Below are 6,921 nucleotides of genomic sequence, written 5' to 3' on the forward strand. Positions count from 1 at the left end.
CCCCACCCGGCCTCTGTGATCAGTGGGCCTGGGCTGTTGTGACTGGGCCAGTCTGACAGATAGACCATGATGAGAGTCAAGGCTGAAAGCCAGGCTCTGTGACTGCGGGGCCAGGCCAGGCCAGGCCAGGGATGATGCAGGCTCAGGGAAACAGAGAGCATTGTGGACAGCCCTGGCTCCGGCCCTGGGGCCCCCCCCCCAAGCCCCTCCTGTCCCTCGGAGCACTTCCTGCCTCTGTCATTCTACCAGCAAATCCAATCCCTGATCAAAGGCCAAGGAGAAAAAAGGGGAAGAGAAGAGAGAGGAGACAGAGAAGTGAAAAGGGCGAGGGAGATTGACGTGCGTGTTGGGGGGAAAAGGGAGAAAACAACAAGCCACTCTTTATCTGACAGGGGAGGCAGCTGCTCTGGCCGGGGCACCTGTGTGCCTGCTGCCTCCCAGGCTGACGCCAAGCTCCGCCCTAGCGCCCACCAGTGCCAGACCCATGAAAAGTTGCCATAGCAACCCCCCCAGCCCCCAGTCTGAAATAAACAACCTTTCAACCTCATCTGAGGAGGGTAACCTTTAGATGATCTGTGGGCAGGCTGAGGTTACGCTGGCATCACCAACATGAATAATTACACCTCTGCCAGGTTCACATGGCACCTCCTTTATGTGTAATATCTGTTTGTGGAAAATTAAAATTAGAAGTGCTCAGTTTCTGAAGGCAAAAGAGGGAACCCACCTGTTCCTGTGCCTGCCCGAGGCAACACAGAAATCCTGCAGGACTCAGGCAGCACCATTGTTTCAAGGCAATTACGCAGACCAGATTAAAAATCGGCTATCATTGAGCAGATGTCCGGGCTCTCTCTCCCTGTACGGGGGGAAATCTTATTACATCTCACCAGCCAGGGTATGGACAGTGGAACCCTTTCCTTAGGATTGGATATGTCCTCTCTGTTTAGAGTCTACACACACACACACACACACACACACACACACACACGCTCACCGGTGTAGAGGACAAGGCTTGTGGTTCTAAGCAGAAGTGACATCCCATTCATTTGAGCTGGTCAGGGTCTGATGTCCCCCATCTTATCTTACAAGGCTTAGCGCTGTGAAATGACATTGGCCCAGCTCCAGCAAAGACCAATGCAGTGGCTAGCATCGCTGAAGCTGGCTGACTTTGCACCGCGCGCACACACACACACACACACACACACACACACACACCTACAGCGATGCTCGGCTGTCTGTCTGCAGCTTAAAACTGTGTTATGGTTAAATGCCGCCATTCAGTATCATTTCACAGCTGTTAATGTTCCGAAGCGGTCACTGTCTGTCATTGCTAAAAATACCCCTGACAAGAGCTCACACGTCACACATGAAGCTGAACTAGTCAAGTAATATGAGTTGATTGCTTGAGTTGATTGGTGATATGAAATTGAACAAGTACACTTCAAATGTTAACTTGATCAAGTGAATATAAAGCAGGCCAAGATTGCTGGGCTCACTTAGTTGATAAAAATTTTCCAGAAAATGAATTCGCCTGAATACGTACAGTTTGTTTTCTCAGCTCGTGTTGTTAGTGGTCACTTGCTGGTAATGATGCTGCAGGATGAGCAGACGGTCGTGATGGTAAACACACTCACAGCAGTTAGAATCTTTCATGTGCAGAACATGTGACACACTTGCCTTCATTAGTTTTCCTGTTAGGAATGAAAAGATGTGCAAATATATGGATGAAGACAGAGGATCCAGGCACATGCAGATACACAGTCATATTCACACAGTATGTACAGAATGATCACATCCACTTACTTTATGTATGGAGGCCATGTATACGCTTCCCGTGTGTGGATAGCTTGAACAGTCTGTGAGGCAGAACACGAAACGGAGCGAGTAAAAACAGATGACATTTTAACAATATGTGGCGTGCTCACCAGCATCGCACCATATCATTTGACTGGAGGTAACACATGAAATCTTGTCGGTGCGGCCACACTTTAGCCTGCCCTCCATGTCAGCAGTGTCATCTGGCCGGCTTTGTCCGTGTCTGTTCGTTTTAAGATTTTACTCTTTCATCCCCCTTCATTTAATCATCTCGCCCATCATGTTTCCATGCAGGGTGGGTTCACAGGGACGAGTGGAGTGTTGGAGAGAGGATGATTGATACCGGCGGTCTGGCAGCTCTTATACAATGTGGAGCAGTGAGCATGCGGCGCCAAAAGATGATAGAGGTGGCATATGATAAACGAACAGGTGATGAAATGAGGCCTTTGAAGGGAAACTATTTCTGTTCCTAACTCAACCCTTCATTATCTACTTTTTTTGTTTTAGAGGCCGAAAAACAATCTTCAAATGGTGTCGAGTGGGATTTCTCATTTGGTCCTAACATGAAGTAAAATCTGTGAAAAGATGCTCACATAAAAACACCAAACCCAGTTTTACCCGTCTGAACATCACTGACAACACTGTTTGACTTTATTCACACTCACTCTTTGCTTCATCACATCCTCTTGATTGCTGAATAAATCTGCCTGGGCATTGCTTGTGCTCTGCTCTGCGTAGTCCATTAATATTCCAATCATCTTCTATATCAGATAAAGGGGAGAGACAGACTCCTCTTCATCTCTCAAAACACCAGCTGTGCGAGAGCCGTGAGACATCCACACATGCACATAGAGCTGTAAACAGAGCGCTGCAGACACATTAATAGATTCATACATGCAGGCAAACTTATATAATTGAGGAGTTTGCAGGCAGTGGCATCAATTTTGCATGGTGTTCATCGTGCATGATTCACAACGTGCACAGGCTCTTGTTTCTTTCCTTAGATGAATTCACAAATTTCAACTCGAGGCACCTGCACACTATTGGAAAAGAGAAAAAACGGGGAGGAAGTGAGCGCCTACATGGGCAGATATCACCTCCTGCACTCAGATGGGTGTTGATATGCTGCTGGCACCCCCAACAGTCCCCTCTTTCATAGCCTACTCATCTCCCCCATCCTCCAGCCAACCCTTCATTTCTCAGAGTCTCTCTGTCACTCACGCTCCACACTATCCTTGTGTTTTCCCCCCTCAAACTCAAGTAACTGCAGTGAAGCAGTAGTTTTACCCCATGCCCCTGGGCTTTGCTGGTCCCTGCTCCTCTAAAGCGATTAGTCACTCAGGCATCGAGTGGACGAAGAGTCTGGAAGCTTCTGATAGAGGACCGCTCGCAGCCCGAGTGACAACCTCAAGGACGTTGTAGTGTTGTTGTTGCTGTTTGTTGCAGATGTTTATGTGGAGGGCTGCGTGAGAGTGTCCAGCTCCTGGGGGTCGAGTCGAGGCAGCGAGCCATGGTAATTACATGCCACTCGTCACAGTGCTTTCTCTCTCTGCCCCGGCCATCGCCAGCAAAAAGCTAACAGCTTGTGTGTTATCTTCGTAATGATTCACCCATCAGTTCACATGGACACAGCACTCTCCTGTCTCCCTGCACACCAAACACTCATCCCATGCTCTTGCATGAATTCACCCACTGCACAGCTAAATTTAAATACATGGATACAGCCTTGTATGTGCAGCTCAGTGTCAAAAATATTGGACTCCATTTCCCTTCTAAATTTTGATTTTCTGCACTCAAGTGCCTCATTTACTTATGTTTAAGATCAGCTAGACGAATCTGAAATACAAACCTATCGGAGTGCATCTTAGCACACACAGGGTAAATTGGTAAGGTTGCTGAGCAATACAGTGGGTTACCTTGTTTCCCAGGAAACAACAAAATCCAATTAAAGGAGTCCATGAACCATAGCAACATGTGGTAAACACAGCATGGCACCGCCGCGAGGTTGTTATTCAATCATCAGAAGTAAAACAAACAATTACTGCAGAGTGACCCTAATGCAGGAACAAATGAGAATTTATGCATGAGGAAGCGTGGGTTGGGAATGGAAGTGATTCATCCCTCATACACGTCGGCAAGAGACTGCTAGAGCTCCTTATTCACAAGAATAATGATAATACTGATGAGACAAGCATTGTGAGGAATTTATTATTTTGCTGTCTAAATGTCTTTCATGTTCAGGACAAAGCATTTCCAGTGGTTTTACATATCAAAGAGAATCCACTGTATTGTTGTTATCAGGATTGATGGAGGTATGTTACCCATGTTAATTAACTGATGCTAATTGTGTGGATGAATAAATTATAATCAAAAGGGCGACATCTTAGGGCTGATTCATTTTTCATAATACCTCATCTATTTCTTTTCTATGATATTTTATTTTTAAATGTTAAGGAGGTTTAACATCTTGGGGAGGACGGCTGACTGTAGGTGGACGGCAGATGTGGCAGCTATCATGAAATATCAACACCTGGAGAATTAGCTGATAAGAATTCATACATCCCCACCTCTTAAATGACACCCTCAGTATAGATCACCTACACAGGCGGATGTGTATTCTCATCACAGGCTGTGGTGGTGATGAGGAATCCATATGACTGGTAGAAATCACTGTAATTTTATGGAAGAATCACATTTCAAAGCTGGCTCACTCTCCCAGTTGCCATGGGAACAGTCTAACATAGTAAGGGTTAGAAGACTGGATGGACGGACAGAATTAATCCAGGAAACATTTATCTATACTGCACGTTGCTTTGTTTCCCCTTTATTTAACATTCATGAGCAGAATATGAACACTTAATAAATGGTTTGTGACACTGTATAATGTGGTTGTAAACAGACATATGGACATTTTAAGCTCAGATTAAAAAAAAAAATTATAAAAGTGTTTGTCTGCAAGGAATTCAAAACTGATATATATTATATTTAACATTTGATTACTCTGTATAATGTAGCTGTGTGATTACAGACGTTAACTAATCTTATCCATGCAGTTAGCAGTATGCTACAGGAGCTTTTTGGGAAATAAGGATGAGGGGAGGACAACATGAAGAAGTGGGCTCGTAGTTAGCTTAGCAAACAAAGATAGGTTAGCATTAGCTAAAGTGTTACAGAGTTCAGCGACAGGCTTTGCTGTTTGTGGCTACAACAACAATCATGTTAAACTAAATTTGTAGCTTATTAAAGACTGAATGTAAACCAAAGAACAAAAAGGGCAAAATGTGCCCGACCTTATTACGACAGAAGCACTGATATTTTCATTTCAGAGCATTTTGTTTCAGACTGCTTCACCGTCAGCAGCAAAGGAATGAACAGAGCAGCTAAATTGTACCTTATCCAAGGCCGTCCTCCCATCCCTCAGCTGTAGAAGGCAGAGGTATGATCACATTATCCTGTTTAAGGGGGCACGTTATGTTCCCACAGAAAAAGAGTGTGTTATTATGGTGGCCCTGAGAGCTCAGCACACTGCAAAACAAACAAAACACACGAGATTAGACAAAACACAAGCAAATTCAGAAAACATCTTCACATGTGCTGCAAATACTCAGAAGACAAGCAAATACAGAAACGACAACGGAAGTGACCCAAGTGAGTCCCAGCCAGGTTCGTCACCTTTTTGTGTCCCTGGAGACACTTCCGTTGCTGTTCTTGTGTTTTGTGTATTTGCATGTATTTTTTTAAGTTGCAGTGCGTTGTTCTCTCAGGGCCACCGTATGTTATATGTAGGAATTATATAGATATAGTGCATATCAGCACATTTGGAAGTGGAAGACTAAACATGGACAAACATCCTAAAAAGTACTGGTGAGCCAATATCTTGTGAAAATGCTGCACACTCATCATGTCATCATGTCATGATGCCCGCTACATATTTTCTGTATTTGGCTGATAGCATCGCTAGTGAGTTAGCAGCCAGATGGCCTGTGCGCCACTAGAGCTGACTCACAGTAACTGGTAGCGTAGGCTTTTCTCTCCACTACAGGCTGTTAATGGTGCTATTCAGAGCCACGGTCAGGTGCTTCTCCCTTTCCCCTGATATACCGAGTTTAGCAGAATGGCGGCGAGATGATTAAATCTTGTGTTGCAGAAATGTTGCACAGGGTAAGAGATTGCCTGTGTACAGCTGAGCTGATGCTGTGTGTGATTGAGTTGTCCTTGTGATTGGAACCCCCCCCCCCCCCCCCCCCTTCATCTTGAGACTGGTTGTGGCTTGTAACCATGGCGACAGCTGGTCTTGTTACCTGCTTAGAGGGGGTAGGAGGGGAGCTCGTGACTTCGAAGATTGTGTTACTAGCCACGGCGGATGGAGAGCGGTCAAGTTGGGGGAAGGGGGGACTTCACACAAAGGCCATACTGTTCTCTGCACATCCATTCACTGCTCGAGCAGCCAGTGAGGGAAACCAGATCAATAGCATGAAGTAGTTGATTAAAGTAACTCAATATTATGACTTAAGTTTCCAGAGATGCTTTTAGGGCGAGCTGAGAGCTGCCATATCAGCTCTCTGTCTATCTCTCGTGTAAGCAGACGGAATCATTGCTAAGCTCCACAAACCATGGATAAACACAGGATTGACTTCATCGCTCCCAACGGGAATCCTAGTGACACACATTTACCTCAGCCTCATATAACCGTCATATAGCTTACATGGAGAGGGGGCAACAGAGTAGCAGGTTTCATTAATTGTACACATAAAAATTACAACGAGTCACAGCCTCAAACAAACCATCTTTGAATTGCTTTGGTGTTTTCTCTCATTAGGCTTCACTAATTTTTCACTCATCTGTTTGTGGAGTCGCAGTATGTACCTCGCCCTGACTAGTCTGACTTCAAGGCCCCCTTTGGTCTTTATTTACACACTGACTTATTATTGAGAGGCTGCTTTACACAGAGAAGTAATTAATTTTTGACTAATGATGTGCCAGTTGCTTGACAACAGCAATTACATCTTAATGAGTGAAAAGCTTAGTGTCAAATGATTGAGATGCAGCTGGATTGGTGCTAAATAGCTTTTAAGCCCTCAGAAAAGCCAATAGTGACAACATGCGCGG

Source organism: Seriola lalandi, unplaced genomic scaffold (assembly GCF_002814215.2).
Source record: "Seriola lalandi dorsalis isolate HSWRI2012SDOR001 ecotype SW California unplaced genomic scaffold, Sedor1 jcf7180002054470, whole genome shotgun sequence".
Classification (NCBI taxonomy): Eukaryota; Metazoa; Chordata; class Actinopteri; order Carangiformes; family Carangidae; genus Seriola; species Seriola lalandi.